Genomic DNA, 23,613 nt, shown 5'->3' with positions numbered 1-23,613 from the left:
ATTTGGCTCCTTGTATATTTGTACTTTTTTAAGAAGAATTTGTTTAAACATGAATCCACAAGGTGGCACCACATTCCTCTGCTGACAGTTGAGATCACAATTTGGTATTTACCCTTTTCATAAAATGTGTGTGTAAATTAAGCTACCTTGACTTTTGTTATTCATAAAACACCTAAAAAAAACAAGCAGGCAACAATGAACTCGCTCCTCCACTTGTTCTCTCTCTCTCTCTCTCTCTCTCTCTCTCTCTCTCTCTCTCTCTCTCTCTCTCTCTCTCTCTCACACTCACTGTACTCAGTCAATGCTCAGTGGAGTAGCAAGGAGATGTTGAATTGGGGGGAGGGGGTGTCCCCCCCAAATGAACGGCTTTCTACTGCGCGAACCGGATCCCATCATTCACTTCAAAGAGCCGTTCAAAAGATTCGATTCGTTTGCGAACGTCCCACCTCTATTCTGCATCTAGCTTAAGGCCCCAGAGCATGGGAAACCCCTACTCACGTCAGGGTGGGGGGTCCCCAGTTCAAATATGATTATTTTGGTTTCAGTGATATTTGGACTTATTTCAGACAGTATTTCATCATGAAAATATGACTTTGCATGTATGTTTTAGAGGCAGAAGAATAATTTGCATAAAACTGCAATATTCATTGAATTATTAAAAAATAATTTAAAAAAAATCAGATCCGACAGATCTTTAGATATTGATCCAAAGTTCATGTAAAAAAAGTTCTGTGCACGTGACGCGAAGATTCCACAATAAAAGTTGTTTAAGCGGGTTTAAGCATTTTAAAAACTGCTCAAAATGGCGGAAAATCTAAGGGCGGAGCTTACTTAACAAAGACACAGATGTCTTCCGCTTGAGTCAAGGCACGTGTGTAAGCAACTTGCATGTCTTTAAACGAAACGAGGCATGACTTATGCCCGTTTAAAGTTTGAGTTTTCAAACGCTTCGTATAGCGCCCCCCTTTGGCCAATTGGAATAAGATTGGTTTCAGTGATATTTGGACTAACCCTCTACATCTTTGCCAAATGCCATGAACTTGTCACTTTGCATGTATGATTTAGAGGCAGAAGAATAATTTGCATAAAACTGCAATATTCAGTGAATTATTAAAAACATAATGTTTCACTTTAAAATAAATCCGACCGACAGTTTGACCGTATTGGTCCAAAGTTATGTGCACGTGACGCGAAAATCCCAGGAGGAGATAGATTTTTACTGTTTTTCATATAATTCAAAATGGTGGGAGAACTAAAGATCAGAGGTCAAAAGTCAGAGTGTAAAAGTAGTTCGGCATGAGGAGACGCATAAGTGTATACAGGTTTCATGGCTGTACCTCAAACAGAGCATGAGCTATACCTGTTCAAAGTTTGCAAGTTTGCAAGGCTTCCTACCGCGCCACCCTTTGGCCGATTGTTGCGAGCTTCGTGTTTTAGCCGTGTGGCATAGTCCTCTGCCATACTGCAGAGTTTCGTAAATAGCGACTGCACGGTCAAGCCACTAGAGAAAAAGTGGCGGAAGAATAGTAATGATGATGATGAAGTACAATATCAATGAGTGGCCTTTGCCACTGTGTGGCTGGCCACTAATAATGAGTTAAAAGTAGGTCAAGGACTAGGGAGGCATACTTTGCCCTAGGATTAAAAGGAAGGATATAATACAGGGGCGTGTCCCAGTGTGGTACCGGGGTATTGCACATGCGCAGTGTAACTGGAGCTGCCATGGTGGAGTGTTCCAGCAGAGGCGCTAGATAAAAAAGATCATGATCCGTTCTCAGTAGAGCGAGGTGTGTGCTTGTTTCTTTGGTTTTCTCCTGGTTCTCTCTCCACTCACCTAAACAGCTGCAGGTTTGTAATTCTCATCCACAACACAGACTAATTGACATAGTAAATAAGGAACAGTGAAAGTGACACAAACACCCACAAGTTATTAGGCTTAGTATTTATTGTGTTTGTTTGTCTCTACTGTTTTTTTTGTTTTTTTTTAACAATCACACTGCATATAAAATAATAAATTATAACTTTGGGCTAATTCAGGAATATGCAACACATAGTGGTGCCTATTAGAGCACCAAATATGCCTACTTGTTTTGTGGCATAAGAACATAATTATGAGCAAATGAAGGCCAAGTCCCCAGCGGGCAATTAAAGTGATACAAAACTAACACTACCATTTAATGTTTACATGCCGCCATCTACTGAGCCAAAGTGTAGGTGCAGGCCAGATTGACTGCACATGTGCAATACCCCGGTACCATGCTGGGACACGCCCCCGTATTATATCCTTCCTTTTAATCCTAGAATTTGCCAGACCTCAGCTGGGATATGCAATCCTGAAGAGGTGAGTTTTGAGTGAGGCTTTGAATGAGGGGAGGGAGGGAGCGCTTCTGAGGTGGTTGGGGAGAGCGTTCCAAAGAGTGGGGGCAGAGACAGAGAAAGCCCTGTCCCCCCAGGTGCGGTATGTGGCTGTGCGGACATCCAGGAGGTTGGCTTCACTGGACCTGAGGGATCGTGTGGGGATGTAGGGGTCGATGAGATCAGAAAGGTAGGAGGGAGCCAGGTTATTGAGTGCCTTGAAGGTGGTTAGCAGGATTTTGTAGTGGATTCTTTGATTGACAGGGAGCCAGTGCAGATCGTGGAGGACAGGAGTGATATGGTCTCTGGAGTGGGTTCTGGTAAGAAGGCGGGCGGCGGAGTTTTGAACCTATTGGAGTTTGTTGAGAATTTTGGCGTTGAGGATGCTATTGCAGTAGTCAAACCAAGATGTGACAAATGCATGGATGAGTGTTTTGGCAGTTGTGAATGTCAGTGAGGCGGGCAATATTCTTGAGGTGAAAGAAGGCAGTTTTAATTATCTGGTTTATGTGGGGGCGGAATGAGAGGGTGGAATCAAATATGACACCAAGGTTACGGATGTGAGAGGAGGTAGTTACAGTGGAGCCATCAATGCTGAGAGTATCGTTCTGGGTGGAGCGGGTGAGGGAATCTGGGCCGATGATGAGAATTTCAGATGTATTGCCATTAAGTTTGAGTAAACTTTTTTGTATCCATGTTTTGAGCTCAGTAAGGCAGGTGGTGAGGGAGGAGAGGGTAGCAGCGGTTACAGTTTTGGTGGAGATAGACCTGGTCTTAACACATTCACTTTTAACCCTCTACAGTCTTTTAAGAATACCTTCATACTCCCATTCGTCTCCATAGACTTCCATGTAATTCATAGTGCACGGATCATGCACACCCATGCCTAGATAATGCACCACGTGTGTCCACATTGCTCACAGCTTTCAAACAAAAAAATCAGAATGGAAATCCGTTCAGGCATTCATTAGATAGCAGCCATTATGTTTTCCTAAAATGTAAACAAAGATGGCTGCCATGTTTGAAAGATGGGGTTGCTATGGGGGTTAAACATACCCAGGGGGCAAACCAGCCTTTTTTTAGGAAACCTGCATTTGCCCCGACATACAAAGTTGTCCACCAGAAATATTATCTATGACCCAGTAGGATCACAACCTATATGGACAACCCGGTCAATTTGTACAACAAAGTCCAATATGGCCGCCTTTAGTTTTAATGGGGCGTGAATAGGGCAAAATTTTAAACTGAGGGATATTTCCACGAAACTTCACAGGTTGATCAATGGTACATATGAACATTTTTTGTATTGCAAGTTTCCATGAAATCCAATATGGCCGTCACAATATGGCCGCCATAATGTAAGGACCCAGAAAATAGGTTTTGCCTCTAACTTCTGAACCAGATGAGCTAGAAACGCAAACTTGGTGTCTATTTCATGGTGTCTGACCATGGGAGACTCAATGGAATAGCTAATTTTATTATTGGGTGTGTCTGGACCTTTATTGTGCATATTTGCAAGATGGTGGACTACCAAAATAGAGCTTTAACATATCTACCATGATTGTTGACTGCTTTTGCAAATACAAGCAATATGAATCCATTTGCTAAGATTTATGGCACAGAAGGGACTTATACCTGTATTATTCTTGAGTTTGCATGTTGTCAAAATGGCTGTAAACAAGATATTATATTTCCTGTCCGATTCTACTGTATGTAGTTGTAGCAATGACTTCAGATAAAATCAAAACAATGTATCTTAGAAATTATTTTGTAATTAAAAAAAAAGAAAAAAAGAGAGAGATTATCTCAATGAAATGAATGCAACTGCCTTTTTGGGTCTTTCACACATAGACATGCACATGCTTTCCAACAACTTCAGCTTCAGGGAAATTATAATGAACACATGATTAAAACAGGCTGCATTATAATGCAAATAATTGCTAGTCACTATCACTGTCATGTGTACCTATCCTGCTGCATCTTGTCTCCAGTCCTTGGCAACGACACCCCAAGTAGCATGCAATTCCTTTCTTCGCACATGAACAGTTTTTCTGGCAGCCTTTGATACAGCTACATGATATTGCCTTGTCCATTGATATAGGCCAGGCTGGCTCTGTAGATGTACAGGGGACTGCCTTCCCATCACTGAGAGACCATCCATATTCAGTGAAGCAAGGGATGTCTGGCCTCACGATGTGTGCAGTTTTATCTATTATGGCTGCAAGAGCAACTCTTTTCAGGTGCAGGCCAAAGGCATTTTCTGTAGGTGGCAGCAGCTTCAACAGGGTTGATCGGTTATTTAGGAACTTGTACACTCTCAGCTTTGCCAGGTCAAAGTCCTCCGAATGGTCAGCTTTTGATGCATATACAGCTATTGTGAGGTCTCTAGCCTGATTCTTGACATCCTCTAAGGAATTTTCACCAAACTCCTGAAGTGCGGAGAGATCTAGACCCATGCTGGTCTTGTTCTCACCCACAGCTCTGGAAGGTCTAGGAGGTGGGTGGCAGCATGATACACTTAAGTCTGCTCTTGGTACAACCCATCTTTACCTGAGTGGAGGATTTAAAGAAGAGACAAGGAGTGTGGTGATCAAGGAGGGGTGTGTTGTTGATGTCCCTGCACTAGAGTCAACACAACAGGAGGCCGACACAAGGGTAATTCTACTCACCATCTACAGTGTCCAGGCTCACAAAGTTGACAGAGTTGTCATCCATGCTAATGACACAGACATCATCATCATGTGCCTATATCATGCTGCCACCCACCTCCTAGACCTTCCAGAGCTGTGGGTGAGAACAGAGCAGGATGCATATCTTCCTATCCATCACATGGTCTCAGCCCTTGGACTCGCACAGTGTCGTGCCCTGCCCTTTATTTGCAGCCTGAGTGGCAGAGATACCACCAGCTATCCCTTTTTCACTGGAAAGAAGGCATGGTTCAAGACCAGCATGGGTCTAGATCTCCCTGCACTTCAGGAGTTTGGTGAAAATTCATCTTATTCCCTCTCAGAGGATGTCAAGAATCAGGCTAGAGACCTCACAATAGCTGTATATGCATCAAAAGCTGACCATTCGGAGGACTTTGACCTGGCAAAGCTGAGAGTGTACAAGTTCCTAAATAACCGATCAACCCTGTTGAAGCTGCTGCCACCTACAGAAAATGCCTTTGGCCTGCACCTGAAAAGAGCTGCTCTAGCAGCCATAATAGATAAAACTGCACACATCGCGAAGCCAGACATCCCTTGCTTCACTGAATATGGATGGTCTCTCAGTGATGGGAAGGCAGTCCCCTGTCCATCTACAGAGCCAGCCTGGCCTATATCAATGGACAAGGCAATATCATGTAGCTGTATCAAAGGCTGCCAGAAAAACTGTTCATGTGCGAAGAAGGGAATTGCATGCTACTTGGGGTGTCGTTGCCAAGGACTGGAGACAAGATGCAGCAGGATAGGTACACATGACAGTGATAGTGACTAGCAATTATTTGCATTATAATGCAGCCTGTTTTAATCATGTGTTCATTATAATTTCCCTGAAGCTGAAGTTGTTGGAAAGCATGTGCATGTCTATGTGTGAAAGACCCAAAAAGGCAGTTGCATTCATTTCATTGAGATAATCTCTCTCTTTTTTTCTTTTTTTTTTAAATTAAAAAATAATTTCTAAGATACATTGTTTTGGTCTCTGATTCTGTGTCCCTTCTGTGCCATAAATCTTAGCAAATGGATTCATATTGCTTGTATTTGCAAAAGCAGTCGACAATCATGGTAGAAATTATGTTAAAGCTCTATTTTGGGAGTCCACCATCTTGCAAATATGCACAATAAAGGTCCAGACACACCCAATAATAAAATTAGCTATTCCATTGAGTCTCCCATGGTCAGACACCATGAAATAGACACCAAGTTTGCGTTTCTAGCTCATCTGGTTCAGAAGTTAGAGGCAACCTATTTCTGGGTCCTTACATTATGGCGGCCATATTGTGACGGCCATATTGGATTTCATGGAAACTTGCAATACAAAAAATGTTCATATGTATACCATTGATCAACCTGTGAAGTTTCGTGGAAATATCCCTCAGTTTAAAATTTTGCCCTATTCACCCCCCATTAAAACTAAAGGCGGCCATATTGGACTTTGTTGTACAAATTGACCGGGTTGTCCATATAGGTTGTGATCCTACTGGGTCATAGATAATATTTCTGGTGGACAACTTTGTATGTCGGGGCAAATGCAGCACACCTTCCTTTGCCCCCTGGGTAACATGCAATTTCGCGATTGCTATCATGCCTACTACATTTTTGGGTTTTTTTTTAATTATTATTTTTTTATTTATTTTTTTCAAAAACGTGAAATTCTCTGGACTATCGGGCCTGGCAGGTAAAGACATTGAAATAATCTCGGGACTATCGCCTGGTATAGCCTGGTATACAATGAATTAATAGATGCAAGTCAGCAGCTATATCCTGTGTCTGGCCAGGTGTTTCCTGTAGGAAGAGGTAAGATATGCACAATCATCAACACTCTTTACAAACAACACTAACCCAGATAGCTTTACACAACATATGTTTCAACATTACATCATAGAAAGACATCTGCATCAAATCTTTCATGACAGTGGTAAGACGATTATGCATATTACTAAGAATGTTTATAACTTCATCATCAACCCATAAAGTACACAGAATAACTTTATGAACCTTACTTAACAGCCTCCAGCCAGGACCCGGTCACTGGTGAAAGTGGTAAGATTAAGACATGCATATTAATCAGAATAACTATTTACAAATACAACACTAATTATACAACTGTAAACAATACATTTTTGAACGTTACTTCATAGAAAGAACACCGCAGCGGCCTAGCCAAGAGGTCTCAGGTGCTCCAAGTGGTAAGACATATGACACAATACTAGAAAAAAGAATGTAGATGCCTAACTTACAGAGACCAATCAGCAGCATCCCATTTCAGGGGCCACTTAGAGACACAGAGCAGCTGCCGTGGAACCAGTGGCAGAAACGCAGAGTCAGCAGCAGGGCCGGACGATCAGCAGATGCTTGTCCAGTTTGGCTTCCTGAATGCACCAGGTAAGATATTGTGATATGTCATCCAAGCAAAATCACACTTTGCTAGGTTTAGGTTGTGTAGTAACATAGCCATGATCCAACTCCAAACATTTGTGGTATATCTTAAAGAGTTGCTTTGTAGCTAGAGAATCAAGAATAGTCTCCGCATTTACAGAACGAGGTCTCAAATGTACAATTATAACCAGTGATGTACCCGAACGCGTTCAAAGAACGATCGTTCATGAACACGTTCATATTTTGGGCGAACGTGAACTGAACGTAATTGTTTTCGCTAGATGAACGATATTGTCGAACGCGGTCATTCTGACGCCCGTGAACGGCGTTCGTCGGCGTTCGTCGGCCGTTCATGCGGCGGTCGTCTGTCCTCTCGTCTCTCTTTTCATTCACATGCTCCAATAGTACGCACTGCACGCAGCTCCTCGTGAACGTTGATATGCGGTGCTGTCTGCACTCAGCAACTGCACCGTGAATCTCCTCCTCGTTACATCTCGCAAGCCTGATTATACTTTGTCCTATGTGTGTTGCACGACGAAAATAGCTGATCTGCAAGCTCACAACGTGTCGCATCCACGAGACAACGTGAGCTTGTAGATCAGCTATTTTAACCAACGCGGAAACATACTGTGCGCAAGGTTTAGAAACGTCTGCCTTCAGCCCTTCACAATAAGGGTGCAGGAAGACTGGGCACTGGGCAGTGGGCACATAAATATTGTGGGCACCTCAATGTTAAGTTGGATGAAATTATTGCTGTGTGTGGTTCTATATGGGCTGTGTCAATAATTTTGACAAATAATAGCATGAAGCAACGTCGAAACATTTATATATATTTATAGACCTATATATATATATATATATATATATATATATATATATATATATATATATAAATATATATATATATATATGTATATATATTTATTTTTTGAATAGCTAAAAGTATAACAAAAATATGGTTAAAAAAAGAACAAAAAAGAACTATGTTAGTTCATTTTGGGGAACCATGAACTTTAGTTCAAAATATAGAATTATGAACTATGAAGTTCTGAACTTGAACTTGAACTAGTTCGTTTTTTAAAGTGAACTTTCCCAACACTGCTTATAACACCAGCAAACGCCAAACACATTCCACCAATCTATCCAATTTCGAACCTCCAAAAGATATCCTGCCATGTTTTGGACTTTCACCAAAATGTAGTTGTGCTTTAAGGTTTATAAATCCAACCGATAAGTCTACTGACATTTGTGTAACATTACCTAATAGAGTTGAGTCCATCTCTGCTGTCATCCACGGAGCCTGGTCACCAGCCTGCTATCAGGGGTAAGCTATTCAGACAAGTAATCAATGCTTAGTAATTGATGTTTAAAAATCCTAACAATAACAATTCAAGCTCATTATTTATGACGAAACCTTACTTCATAGCAGCCATTCGCCACAGTGCTGGTACCGTGTCCAGACAGGGGCTTCTGCCAGCAGGACACAGATCTCCAACCCCACCTGGATACACAGGTTGGGTTGTACATCAGTACTTGATGTCTCCAACTGCTGACACTGGTAAAGTATTCAGACAAGTCATTAGCATTTACAAATTAGACACAAGAATAATTCAAGGTAAATATATGACTAAACCTTACTTCACAGTGGACAGTCACAGCAGCTACACTGGCACCAGCTGCCCACCGGAGACGGGGAGAGGGAGAGGTAAGGCGAAGGGAATAGGGGCCAGCCAGCCAAGACAGCGGCCACGCAATGTGGTTGAAGAGATGCATGTGCTGCCCTCAGCTGCTGGAACGGGTAAGCTATTCAGACAAGTCCTTGACATTTTCAAATCATCACAAAAACAATTCAAGCTCTATATAATTCATGATTCAACCTTACTTAATAGTGGCCAGTCACAGCAGACATGCTGGCAACTACCCTCCAGGGGCAGGGTACAGCCAGGGGCTGGTGTCAGCAGGCCAGAGGTTCCAAACTGCTAGATACAGGACGACTGGCCACCCGTATACGTCCCCTGCTGCTGAAACTGGTAAGGCATTCAGACAAGTCATTAGCATAGACAAATTGGACACAAGAACAATTTACGGACAATACAATGTACGATTGATTAAACATTACTTCACAGCGGCCAGTCACACCAGAAGCCTACCAAGGAGAGGGACAGGGGGCTGCAGGATGAGGGGGGGGGGGCAGTCAGGCAAGACCGTCACCCTCTGTGCCTGTGCTGCCATCAGGTGCTGGTACTGGTAAGATAATCAGACATATTCAGAAGTCATCATTTTTTTCAAATCCATCAGAAAAATAATTAAAGCTCTTTACAATACATTGAACCTTACTGTACTTAGTGGCCAGTCAGTCCAGTCTGAAGAACTGGCACCCTGGAGTCAGGCGCCATCAGGCCTGGACACCACCAGCCAGTGTTGCTGGACAGATGTCATCATCAGGTGCTGGAAGTGGTAGGTATATTCAGACAGTCATTAACATAAGACAAAAACAACTAAAGCTTAATGTAATATATTATTTAAACTTACTTTATAGCGGCCGATGAGAGCAGACCCACTGGCAGGAGCCAACCTGGGACAGGGACCAGGATTGCAGTGGCTGGTCAGTCCTCTGCTCCAGGGCCATCGCCAGCTGCAAGTGGTAAGATAGTGACATATGTAAGATATTTGACATGATCGTTCACTAATATATTACCAGTAAGACTCCCTAATCGGGAGGTAAGCGACCGTCAGGTCACATGTAAAAGAGGGCTGTAAGTGGCATTGGTTCCTGAGTGTAGGGGGATGTGTGTGGCAAATGTATTGCATTGTTTGGGCCAGAGAATGTGTGGTTTAGCAGTGACATGGTTGTGTTTCTGTCGGCAGAGATATGTCATTATGTAGGTGGTGCAAATGTGTAACATAGGTGTTGTGTTGAAATATGACAACCACAGATTATGTTGTGGGGAGCACAGTGGCTGAGTGATGAAAAAGCAGACAGGCGTATTCATTTAGATGGCATTTATTGTAGAAGAGTCAGCTTGACAGTGCAGTGACATGTAGCAAAGAAGACAGCAAAGACATAAGTTAAACACTTGCAAGGTGTGACAGAGTGTCTCACATTAATATGGCTCGCAGTTGTGCAAGTTTGTGAAACCAAATGAGAGTTAAAGTAGACATATAGGCAGGCAGAGAGACAGAGGAGAGCAGGATGTGTCTAATTTGTGGGAGAGTGAAGAGGAGAATTTGTACAGGCGCAGAGTCAGAGCAACAGAATGGCGTAGACTAAGTAATGAAGCAGTGAGATTTAGGGTTGCAGAGTGTGGCGCAGCAGCGTGGCATGCATTCGCTGCAGGGCCTTGTCAATGGCTTTGCGGTCTTGGTGCTTCTTGTTGTTGTTGATCTTCTGGAAGCGCGCCCACCAGGTCACCAGGTCAGGTATGTTATTGTGGCCTCCTGGTGGCGCTATAATAGGCCAATATGAAATGGGTGCGATGTCATCTTGGGCCTTTCATTGCATTCAGACCCTGCATGTATGATTTGAGGCATTTTGTTCCAAAAAGAAGTTTTGCAAAAGTCAACCTGCTTGTACCGCTATAACAGGCCAATGTGAAAAGTGTTGCATTTGTTCCTTGACCTAATGGGAATGTGTCTGCAAAGTTTCACGTAAATCGCACACTGCGTTCATGATTTGAGTCTTTTTGTTCAAAACGGTACAATCCTGCTAACTTTTGAAGACAATGTTAGCCAATTAAGTTAGAATATATGAAATATCGGACAAATGCATCTTTATCACAACAATATAGAGATACTGTGTACCAATTTGCATGCTTTTTTGATATAATCTGAAGGAATAATATCAAACAATGTGTTTTAAGTCGGCCGCATGGCGGTGCTATAAAATATTCAATGGCAGTCTTTTGTTTTTGATTCATCACTTATTACACGTTGCAACACTTCAATTGATGCCATTTGTTAGATTTTGTATTTATTTATACATTAATTCTGGAAAAGGTTACATTTTTGGGATCAGATTGAAGAAATGTGTAATTATTTTTGTATTGTTATTATTATTGGAGAAAAATAAACCAGTCAAAAAACACATTTGAAATATTGATTTGATGCTCATATTAACCATAGGAAGTATTAAGTTTGTTTTTATATTCACATGTATGCCATAAATTCCATTGGGATACATCACACGACATTTATGACCTCATCAACTTGCGACGGGCATATCCCCTGTTGAGTGAAAGATTAGCTATTTCTAGAAGAAATAAAATAATTAAGGTGTTTTTAATTTTACATTGTAGTTATAGAGGACAATTATAATGTATTAAGGCATATTTGTCGTATTAGCCAGGGATCCCTTTAAAAGGTTCACGTTCCTACACAGGCTATCATTAGGGTTAGGAGATCAACTGGAGCGATGCCCCAAACAAGATTAGAAAATGTCAAGTGTCACTGCATGCCGCCTGTGCGACACCCACCCTCCCTTCCTCCCTCCCTCCTCGTGTCTCCGCAACTCGAACGAAGAAATAGGGGGGGAAGGAGGAAAACATCCTACATGTTAGCTCTCTGTGCATGCTAATCTAAAAAGAACATTACACAACATATCATGGTTGGTACAGTGTCTGCCTTCCCACTGTGCTGCTGTTTTATAAGCCATTAAAACCATGAAAAAAAAATCTGGAAATCCTGGAAAAAATATTTTGAGATGGTGGGGGGTCAAATGTATATAATTTTGGGGCATCCTTGACATGAAAAGGTTTGAGCACCAGTGCACACTGATACAGCAACAAGGGTGCGAGGGACGCTGCAAGATCACATCACTTAGGGAAGGGTTGTGGCCCTATAGTCTACTATAGCGCATGGGTGGGCAACTTTGATGATGATGATGAAAGGGCCACTATATTTTCACATTCACTCCAGAGGGCCACAAAGCATATGTAGTCAAAAATAGCAAAACAAATAGTAGATCTACAAGCTCAAAACACGTCACAGTGCGACACATTTTGAGCACTTGTCACGTGTTTTGTGCTTGTAGATCTGCTATGTTTGCTATTTTTGAAATGGAATCCGGAATACATTTTAGATATTTTTTAATTGGAATCCTGAAAAGTAAAAATGTTATTTAATTTCAAATGCATTTATATGTTCTTATGTTAACTTTGTGAACTTAAATACAAATATATTGGACAAAACTATTGCTGCTATGTCATTAAGCTACTAATATAGACTGTAAACGTAATTAAAGTGAGTCATGTTTGCATGGTTGGCATTGTAACAGCTGAAATCAATACTATATCAGTATTTCAATATTAACCTGCGGCCACATTAAGTGAAGATGGGGTTGGGGGGAGTAATTTGTCCAGCAGCTGGGAGACAGAGCACTAAACACACACATATGTCCTGTCCTGCTGGCTAACATCTGTCCAGAACAACACACCACCTGTCCTTCAGTCCCCTCAGACCCACCGTCTCTCTCTGTCCTCTGATAGGCTGTCCTTCAGTCCCCTCAGACCCACCGTCTCTCTCTGTCCTCTGATAGGCTGTCCTTCAGTCCCCTCAGACCCACCGTCTCTCTCTGTCCTCTGATAGGTTCTTCTAAAGTTTCCAAGCAGTTTCGATATTTTTCAAAGATCTTCAAAAATCTTGCAGATGTGCAAGCTTGCTGTGAGCTTGTAGGTCTGCTGTTTTTGAATAGCTAACATATAAGTGGATAACGGGGTTAAAATGATTAATGCTACAGCACAGCTGTTCAAAGTGGGGGCCACGGTCCAATTTAAACCATTTCAACCGAGCGTCCCTGCTGAGGGCATGTCATTGGTGTAAACATAACATTTAGAACAATGCAAAGCACCGCGTTGTTAGCTTGTAGATTTGCGGGGCTTTTTAAAAAGCCAGTTTGGAACAGGGGGGCTGAGGCCAGAGGCTAGAGCTATTTCAGGGTCCTCCTTGGCATGGAACAGTTTGGGGGATCCCCCCCAGCGCTACACTCTCTGCCAAGAGGCCATGCTAGTAGATACTGAGGGATTGAATGGGTCTCTCTTCCTCTCATTTCCCAGTGCTTAAAGTGTGGGCGTTGTTATTTATATCAGGTTGCACTTGTTGGTGGTGATGTCACCAAGAACGCTGCTCCTCATTGCACCCTGCCTTTGTTCTGTTAGCCAGTTTTGAGGAGAATAACCTTACTATATAACGATTTGGGAGAACATAATTACTTCTTCTGAACATTACTTCTGAGACTCCTACAAAGATTTCATGTTTAAAATGATTGTAGTGGAGTAAAAGTACAATAGCCTATTTGCCTCTGAGATGTACTGGAAATTGGAAATACTGCAGTAAAGTATATTAAAACAATTTAAAAAAATAAATAAAGTACAGTATTTGAGTTACTTTACACCACTGGATACAGCGGAGATGAGAATGGCATTACATGGGTGTCTGTGGCCTCAATGTAGATCAACCTGGGGGATTAAAGATCATGAGATTCACGATGGTCTCATCACTTCACCTGTTGTAAAACTGAAATGATACATCCAGTCCATTGGCTTTGTTACACGATTAGGACTTCTAATTGAAATAAAATGTCAGGATACGCGGTGGCCCTGGGTGTCATCAGGCAGTAGATGACTCTAATTTAGATTTCCCCATTAAGTGTTTATAATACATTTATACCGTGCTACAGCTCCAGTTTATGGATGGGTCGCGGGCGTCATTTGTGCAGTGCTGTGACATTTGAGGTATAAAAAACACAAGCAAGAGTTTCAGTTTCAATCAGCAGTAGAGCATGGTAGACAAACACTGCCACCAAGTGGTCTGTGGGTGCATTGCAGGACATTCTGTCTGGATGGGTGAATATTCATTCTCAGGGTTTTCAAGACTGATGCTGGTTATTCAGTGGAAGCAGGATCCAATTAATTTGGAAATTGAAGGAATACAATCTAAAAGGAAAACGTAATTTGTATAAATTCTCACAGTGGGGTCTGGGGACCCCAGGAGTTCCAGGGGGTCCCTAGCTCATTTAGTTAATATAATATTTATATGCCAGTTATTTGAAAATAGCAGAGGGTTTCAAGCTTGCAGCACGTCACTTCGTGCACGTCACTGCAAGCTTGTAGATCTGCCATTTTTAGAAAGATTTTGAAAAATATTGAAAATGTCTGGAATATGTTGAATTATTTAACATGCATATCGTCACTGTCAGGCAGAAACCTTGTATCAGCTATTTTCACTATTTGAAATCATTTTAAAACATAATAACAAAAAGGAATGTTTTGGACATACAAGGTTTCCACCCGACAACGATATTCTCTTCCGGGGTCCCTGGCACAAGACCTTTTCTTGATGAGGGTCTGCAGCCAAATACAATACATATCAATGTGGGGTTCCTTGAGATGAAAAAAAGTTTGAGAACCACCGACTGATCTACTGTGTGTTTACTGTATGTGTGTGTGTGTGTGTGTGTGTGCATGCCTGTTTATCTCTGTGCTGCAGACGCCTCGCGGTGCGAGGCGTTGTGTGCTTGTAGATCGGCTGTTTTCACTAGTTTAAATCATTTTGAAAAATGATAAATACAATACAAATGGTTTTGGACCCGACAAGATTTCCACCCGACAACAACAAAATATAACTCATGTAATTGTCCCACTGGCTTGTCACTTGTCATGATCTGAAATGACAAATCTTTGAGTAGCAGCAGCTTTTTTTCTTTCTTTTTTTTTTAGAATCGAAACTCACACATTTCTGGCAGCAATTAGCGATGGATGGACTGAGGAATCTCTTTCTCTCTCTCTCTCGCTCTCTCTCTCTCTCTCTCTCTCTCTCTCTCTCTCTCTCTCTCTCTCTCTCCCTATTAAGCCTACTTGATTCATTTAACAATAAACATCCAAAAAGACTGCGACAGGTGCTGAACCAAAAAACAGAACAGTAGAAAAGAAGAGAAGGTCCGCACACTGTCTGGAAGCTCCCCAAATCATACACCAACACGGCGTTCTGTCATCAGCGCGTCATAGCCAGGGGCGGAGTCAAGCGTGGGGGAAACAGAGCACCAACCCCCATTAGTAGAATGGGGTTTTCCGTGTTTTTCAAATCCGATTTTTTTATAGTATAGCGATGTTTTAATTAATTGCAATGTCTTACATTGATTCCTTGGTTGCCAATGGACAAAAAATGATGCATTTAAAATTAAACAGCATTGGGATTAAATATTGTCTGATATTATTAAGTACTGGTCGCATCATCAAAGACCATGGGTTATCTAGACTATCCGTCTGGTATTAGACACTGTTACATTTTCTATATGATAAATTAAACTTATCTTATCAAAAAACGAAAAGCATTAATTAATCAATGATGGTTCTAGAGCACATTAAATGAATTCCAGTTGTCTACAGCCATTAACAGCTTGTTATCATGCTAGGATTTACACACTGACATGACGCAACACAACACAATCCTATCCTAGTTTCAAACCTGCAGAAAATACATTTAAACTGGTGTCGATCCTGCCATAGCCATATATTCAAAGATCAGGTCTCTATCCTACTTGAACTCACTACGACGTGTTCTATAAACATCATTGACGACTTAACGACTGTTGTTTTTTTATATTATAGTAGGCTAAGTTTAATTGATCATATATTGTAATTGTGTCTCTACCAGGTGATTAAAGACATAATGTAAACAGGTTTTGTATAGAGGGAAGAGGGGGACCCACGGGTGCTTATTGTGCAACTTTGACGCATGCACGGGGGATAATCTGAGTCTGATTATAAACCACTTAATTACATTGATTCCTTACTGCAAATGGACAAAAAACTATCTGCAGTAGCATCGGGATTAATTATTGTCCTGGTCGGATCAATGCCATGGTTATCTGACTGATTTAATCACCTGGTAAGAGACACACTTTCACATTTCATGAACATGATCAATTACACTTATCACAATATTAAAAAACAAAGGCCATATAATTCAGCAATGATGTTCATGGAACACGGGAAGGACACAGGAGGAGGATGCCATTGTAAGTGTATTAGGTAATGGGAATGGATTTAGCCTACATAATATAGCACAGGCAAATCCATATTCACGTTTCAAATCTATTGACGACTAATGGGCCTGGCTGTTGGTTTTATATTGTGGCACGTTTAATTTAATATTAGTGTCTCTACCAGGATTGAACACTGCATGTGCAAACATGTTTTTTGTAACACAGGGAGTAGAGTAGATGGAGAGAAAAACAGATCTCATCTCATGCTTGTGTAACTTGGAGCCTCCAGAAACGACAGATCTCCATCTCAGTCAGTGCTTGTGTAATTTGCGGGGAATATATTATTCTGACTCTGATTACAAACCACTTGAACTCCGACTTCTATATCCACTGGAGTCAAGAAGCCATCCGACTTTGCCAAACGGGAGGTGAAGTGAGCCGACGATGGCTTGACTCCAGTTTAGATTGGCAAAAATAGATTTGGTGCAGTAGACTGAATATGTGGTCAACGTAAAGATTAAAATTGTGTCCCGTTTTATTCCAGAGGTTTTGAAGAGGGAGGAGAAGTAGTTTAGACGAGGTAAAGTAGCTCCGTGTAGCACAGCGGTGTGTTCAATCAATCAATCAAGTCATTCATAATAGGCTTGTTATCTTAATAATAAGTGAACTTTACGACGGCGAGTGAACGATTACGTTCCAGAAGTCCTTCTGATGGATTTTTCTTGGCTGTCGAGTGTTTTATCGTCCAAAAAAATCGCTCTGAACGTGATTAAAACGATAGTATACTGTGTACGCTGTATTAACTACATGGAGAAAAGTGCATTGTTTTCCCCCACGCTCAAAGCGGATGTGACGTTTATGGGCGTTCCTTTCTAGCTCCGTGTTGGTGTATTAATTAGAGTCAGCGGAAATTTAAAAAAACAGCCAGCCTATTATGTGAGTAGAACTATAATCTGGTTGTCATTTTCCTACCCAAGATGCACTGCGCTTTCTCTTTCTATTTCTCCTCTCTCTCTGATCCAGAGGATTAAACTAATTAAAACATATATTTTCGGGGGAAAACTACTGTTTTGCTATGTAACTACTGTACTTTTTCTTCCCTTTTTATTAATATCACGTAGATGTGTTTTTTTTGGTACTTTATATAGCTGTAATGAGGCTATGAACAATCTTTTTTCCCCATCCACTTCCACTATAAGAGAATCTGCAATGGTGATTCTGTCCCACTGGGATTAAACAATTAAAACATATATTTTCGGGGGAAATCCCCTGTTTTGCAATGTAACTACTGTACCTTTGTCTTCCCTTTTTATTAATATCACCTAGATGTTTTTCCTTTGGTACTTTAAATTGCAATAATGAGGCAATTAAAATACCCTCTCCCCCCATTCACTGCACCTATAAAAACAATCTGCCCAGGGTCATCTGTACCACCATAGCAGAGCGATATATAAGAGAGTGGCGTCACGCTTTGAACTCGCAGCAGACCGGAAGTGGCGTCGCATGGAGCCTGTTCTCATTCTTATCGAGCCTCTGCAGCTCTCCTGCCCGTCCGCCCCCACTATAGCCGAGGTATTTTCAATCACTGGTAAGTATAGTAGAGGAGCCTATGTATTTCCGTAATTTTGGAATGTTAATTTTTGGAGACATGTATATCTTGATTCTTGGGGTTCTCAGAATGCCAAAAAAACATGTCTCCAATTTTTCTTTTGGGGTTTAGCTTGTGTAATTAGCATAATTAGACAATGAATTGCCCAAAACAGGAAATGGCAATAACTTTGCTTCTAGGTAACTTATAAAGGTGATCTAAGAGTCTAAGTCGATGTTTGTGAGGTCAAGAAATTCATCTGTTACCATTGTGAAGTCATACAAACTTTCCTAATTAGCATAATTTGCATACATTATGCAAAAATGAGGTGGAAATAAGCAAATTGCTGCAATTTTTAAGTTTTAGTCAACTTTGAAAGCTTCTCACAGACTCTTAAGATGTTTGTTTACAAGTCAGCAATTATCATCATCCTATAAATAAATCATGCAACACTTTGTCTGTGTAACAATTATGTAATAATCACACCAAAACCAGAAATATCTATATTTCTTTGCTTTAAGCTAATTAATAAACATGATCTTACAGACAGTGTAAGTCTGTTTGCATGTCTAGAAAATATTCTCTTTCCATAACTAGGATATTTAACCTTTCCTTAATAGCATAATTTGCATATATATATGTAACGGAGGTGATCCGAACCTCCCCACCCGGGTTCGTACCCGGGTCTCCCACGCGAAAGTCCAATATCTTTGGTCCGGGGGAGATACTAGACTTTTGAGGCTTCAAGGCTGGGGCTGCGACTCTCTCCGTCACACTCACCCCCCTTTGACCTCCTCCTACGGGGAAGCCCGAATCCGGGTCACGGCACCAATGTAACGGAGGTGATCCGAACCTCCCCACCCGGGTTCGAACCCGGGTCTCCCACGCGAAAGTCCAATATCTTAACCACTAGACCAAAGAGACATCTCTTTGGTCCGGGGGGGATACTAGACTTTTGAGGCTTCAAGGCTGGGGCCACGACTCTCTCCGTCACATATATATATATATATATATATATATATATATATGGTATATATATATACAGTATATATATATATATGGTATATATATATACAGTATATATATGGTATATATATATATATATGAGAAATGGTCACAGATTTATCAGATTGTTTATTCTAATATTTACAGAAAGTTGTGAAAACACATTTAAATAGAAGGGTCTCCATCGTCATCATGGACACCGGTTTAGAGCTTGCCAACAGGTTAACTTTCCCTTGCCAACAAATTGGCCTGTCTGGTCAGTTCCATGATGGCATGGAACCCTGGTAAGTTTTCATACCCTGGTATGTTTCACTGTACATCAATAGAGTTTGAGTGGACATCTTGCCTTGATTATGAAAATGTTGGGGTTTCCCTGGAAGAGTTGTAGGGATTTCTTAGCAAGATAGACAATCAGCTCATCTTTGGTGTGGATACCTGATTAGAATTGTTTTTCTGACACCTTCCCTATCGGTGTGTTGTCTTCCACATCATAAGTGGTAGGGTGCTTGCCACCCTGGTGTACATGTGGCCTCCTTCAGTGAAGATGCAATGTCATAGCGGTCAAATACTACACGAGTCTCACTATGTTCCTGTCCAGTGTGGCTATGAAGTGGTCAGCCCACTGGGAACATGTCTTGATCCATGATGGCTTTCCCATTTGCATTTGCTACTCTAGGTATTACAAAAAAGCTCAGTTCTGACACAGAAAAAAAGGTTGAAACATTTGTTTGCCAGCTGTACAAGCCCGGTACAAATCTTGTGGATGTTGGTGAGCTCAGGTGGAGGTTATTCACAAAGAAACAATTAGAAGCAGAGAAGCTGCCACCTACACAAGGAGCATTACATCAAGCCATTGCCCGTTCCCATTACAAGGCAATATGGTATGAGGAGTCAGGACCACGTACATAACCCACAGATACCACCAGTAACTGAATATGGATGGGGGGCTGAGGGAGAACAACTGGTGCCAGTCACAACATGGGATCCCCCAGCTCCAGCCACCATTACCCATAATATCCAACTGATCAAATGTGGCTGCAAAAAATCCCAGTGCGTGTCACATTGTTCTTGTCAATATAAAAATGTTAACTGCTCTGAGATGTGCATGTGTGGGGCGGATGAATAGGTGTGTTGTAATGTAAGCAAGGCACATCTGTTGGGAATTGGTGATGACGACAACAAAGATGGAGACCCATTCTATTTAAATGTGTTTACAATATTTTCTGAGAATAAACAATCTGATAATTCTGTGACCATTTCTCATATTGTACTTTATTTTATATGAAGGATATATATGCAAATTAAGCTAATAAGGGAAGGTTAGATATCCTAGTTATTGAAAGAGAATATTTTCTAGTCTTGCAAACAGACACTGTCTGTAAGATCATGTTTATTAATTAACTTAAAGCAAAGAAATATAGCTTTCTGGTTTTGGTGTGATTATTACGTAATTATTACACAGATACAGGGTTGCATGATTTATTTATAGGATGATGATAATTGATGATTTGTAAACTTACATCTTAAAGTCTGTGAGAAGCTTTCAAAGTTGACTAAAACTGAAAAAATAAGCAATTTTCTTATTTTCACCTCGTTGTTGCATATTTTATGCTAATTATGCAAATTAGGAAAGTTTGTATTACTTCAAAATGGTAACAGATTAATTTCTGGACCTCACAAACATCGACTTAGACTCTTAGATCACCTTTATAAGTTACCTAGAAGCAAAGTTATTGCCATTTCCTGTTTTGGGCAATTAATTGACTAATTATGCTAATTACACAAGCTAAACCCCAAAAGAAAAATTGGAGACATGTTTTTTTGGCATTCTGAGAACCCCAAGAATCAAGATATACATGTCTCCAAAAATGTACATTCCAAAATTACGGCCAACAGAATCTGATACATAGGCTCCCCTACTAGTAGACGAAATCACGTCTTTTTCACCCTTTTAACGCATTCACGGGCCTCTCCACGGTAGACAACGTTATTATTTCACGTAATCGGCTCAAGTTAATGTTTCTCGTAAGAAAAATGACCATAAATCTAATCTCTCTAGACGGCCTCAGAACGCTACGAAGAGAGACAGACCGATAGGTGTCGCCCTTTCTTCTTTGACGATGGGTTCCCAGATTGCCATAAATCTGATGGAAGCGCTGATGGAATGAAGTGGTCTGCGCTGGACTGATTTTTTGATCCCGCTCCCGCCCGCTCCCGCATCATTTCTGACCACTCCCGCCCGCCGCCGCAATGATTTTATTTTTGACCGCCCGCAGACAATTCCTCTCCACCGCTCCCACCCGCGTCAAACAAATTATGTGAATTTTGACCCGCGGACTCCCGCGGCGCACAATTACCGCAGAACGTCCAACAGCCTCCCTCCCAAGAAGGCACATTGAAATGAGATCCAAAACCATTACCAAACAAAAAAGTGTGCCGTGCGTGTGCGCCATGCGAGGAGCATATTTGTGACGGACTGACAGTTGGTGAGAACAAGAAAGAGAGAGAGAGAGGGAGAGGGCGAGCGACCGAGGGAGCCACGGCACGGAGTGAGAGAGCAAGAGGCGAGAGAGAGAGAGAGAGAGAGAACTTGGCGGAGAGAAAGAGAGACGCAGTCCACGTACTGTATGATCTGTATCAATGTGGGTGCGTTGTCCTCACTCAGCAGGGAGAATTGCGTTCTCTATTCACATCTTGACTTGCTAAAGAAGGCACATTGACGTTTGTATAATCCATTAAGATCCAAAACCAACAGGACTATTGAAGGCCTACGTGCGCGAGAGAGGAGCATTTGTGAGGTTGTTAACAGAGGTAAAGTGTTTATATTGCGATTGGACATAGGCGATGGGACTATATTATAAGAAATAGTTGTTATTTAGGCTAAATAGTGAGCGACAATGCCGCCGCAAATATCTGCCCACCGGTTAGCCGTTAACAGACGAGAGAGGGAGGGAGGGGGGGTTAGAGCGAGAGAGAGAGAAAGAGAAATTCCACGTGCTCTAGGTCCATGCGTTCTCCTCAGGCGCTCAGCAGGGGAAGTTACATTGATTCTCTACATATTCACATCTTGCTAAAGTATAGATAAAAGCTTATTGCGGGAGAGTGCGGGATTTTGCGGCGTCGCCGAGTTTATTTTGACCGCCCGTCCCCTCCCGCAGGGATTAAACTACTGCCTGCGCCGCAATAGGCCTATATGGTGACGGGTCCTGCAGGTCCCGCGGGAGTGCGCTCCCGATGCAGGGCTCTAGAATGAAGCTCCTCTTCATCAACAATAGTGGAGGATAACACAATACCACTCAAAGTAATCGCAGTTATTGGTGTGCGTTCATAAAAATAATATAAGTCACTAATGTTATAGTTGTTAGCTTTGCTCCAGTAGTTTTATTTATGCATGTAATCTTTAATTTACGGTGCATGCATGGTATATTTATTTGTGTTTTATTGACAGCTCATGGTAGGCTAGTTTGACTTGTTCGCCCTGTAAAACAAGCGTGTTTATTCATGTGTTTGTTTACATCTAGTAGTTAAAATGGTTGAATTGAGCACTTGGCATGCTCTGTCTGTAGTGTGTCTGCAGGACTTGTAGGTTGAGTTACGAGTTTAGATTAGATGCCAATGCAACAAATGCAGCCATGGATATTTAACAAACTTTTCTTATCAAACTTGGTAGCCCAGTGACAATACAAACTGGCTTAAGGGGAGTCTACTCTGCATGCAAATATTGTCATCTACAACTATTTCAAATAACAAAATATGGTTTCTAACAATCTAGTCTAAATCTAGTTTGCAATCATGGGTATACAAGTATAATGTATGGGTCACATACAGATTGTTTAATTAGATGTTAATTAATAGATGTCTGTGAGTGAGGTTCATTTTATGTTTGACATTCGATAGGGTCAGAGGTTAGTGCGTTTGGTGTTTTACAACTTAGTCTGGTATGATGTTTGATTACATTTAACCATTGTTTATGAAATGTTTGTGTTGGCTTTAAAAATAGAACCACACCCTGTGTAAAGTGAGAAAGTTGCCACAACAAAGAACATTTCTGCTCCACAAAGCCTGACATTCCAATGTCAATCCTACAATGCAAACCATAATCATACGTGACTTGTAATATTTGATATATATTATATATCTCTCCAATGGGCTTAAATCAGAACAATAACCCCCTGTAGACAAATTCTGCTTTGAAAAAAGTGGTTTATAACTTGGCTAAATCGTGTTTATCTGTCCTATAAAGTGCCGTCCCAGAGAAAAAAAGCCATCCCGTCTCAGCAACAAGATGCCAAGAGTTCAGTTGAGCTGAAATGTCAGTGTCACAGGTCCTCTGCTGCCAAGGTACAGTAGCGTATTCTTATATTATATACAACTGTTTGTTGATCTCCTCACATTTCCTCACATCCCTACAACTTGTTTACCCCATATTCGCATATTTGTTTAGGAGCATTGGAGACACTTGTGCGGTGAAGGAGAGCACCAGACAGTCTGGTGCTGTGACGACCCCCTGGAAACAGTGGAGTGCTGCTGCACTTGGTGGTGTGACGATGAGGCTATAAGATTAGGATGGGATAAAAGGTTTGAAATAGTCATTGTTAAAGCTACCA

General features: G+C 41.4%; 1 protein-coding gene across 1 annotated transcript in view; it reads right to left on the bottom strand.

Annotated features, from left to right (window-relative positions):
- The window catches only part of LOC308288068 (ZP domain-containing protein-like), a gene marked incomplete at both ends in the record, with an annotated part of 197,220 nt that overhangs the window by 128,082 nt on the left and 45,525 nt on the right, over positions 1-23,613 (bottom strand). The gene's annotated exons all lie outside the window — the stretch shown is intronic.

Source organism: Nannobrachium achirus, assembly GCF_963921795.1.
Source record: "Nannobrachium achirus genome assembly, chromosome: 7".
Lineage (NCBI taxonomy): Eukaryota > Metazoa > Chordata > Actinopteri > Myctophiformes > Myctophidae > Nannobrachium > Nannobrachium achirus.
Note: the sequence above shows the minus strand (reverse complement) of the source record. Positions and strands in the feature narration are given on the sequence as shown.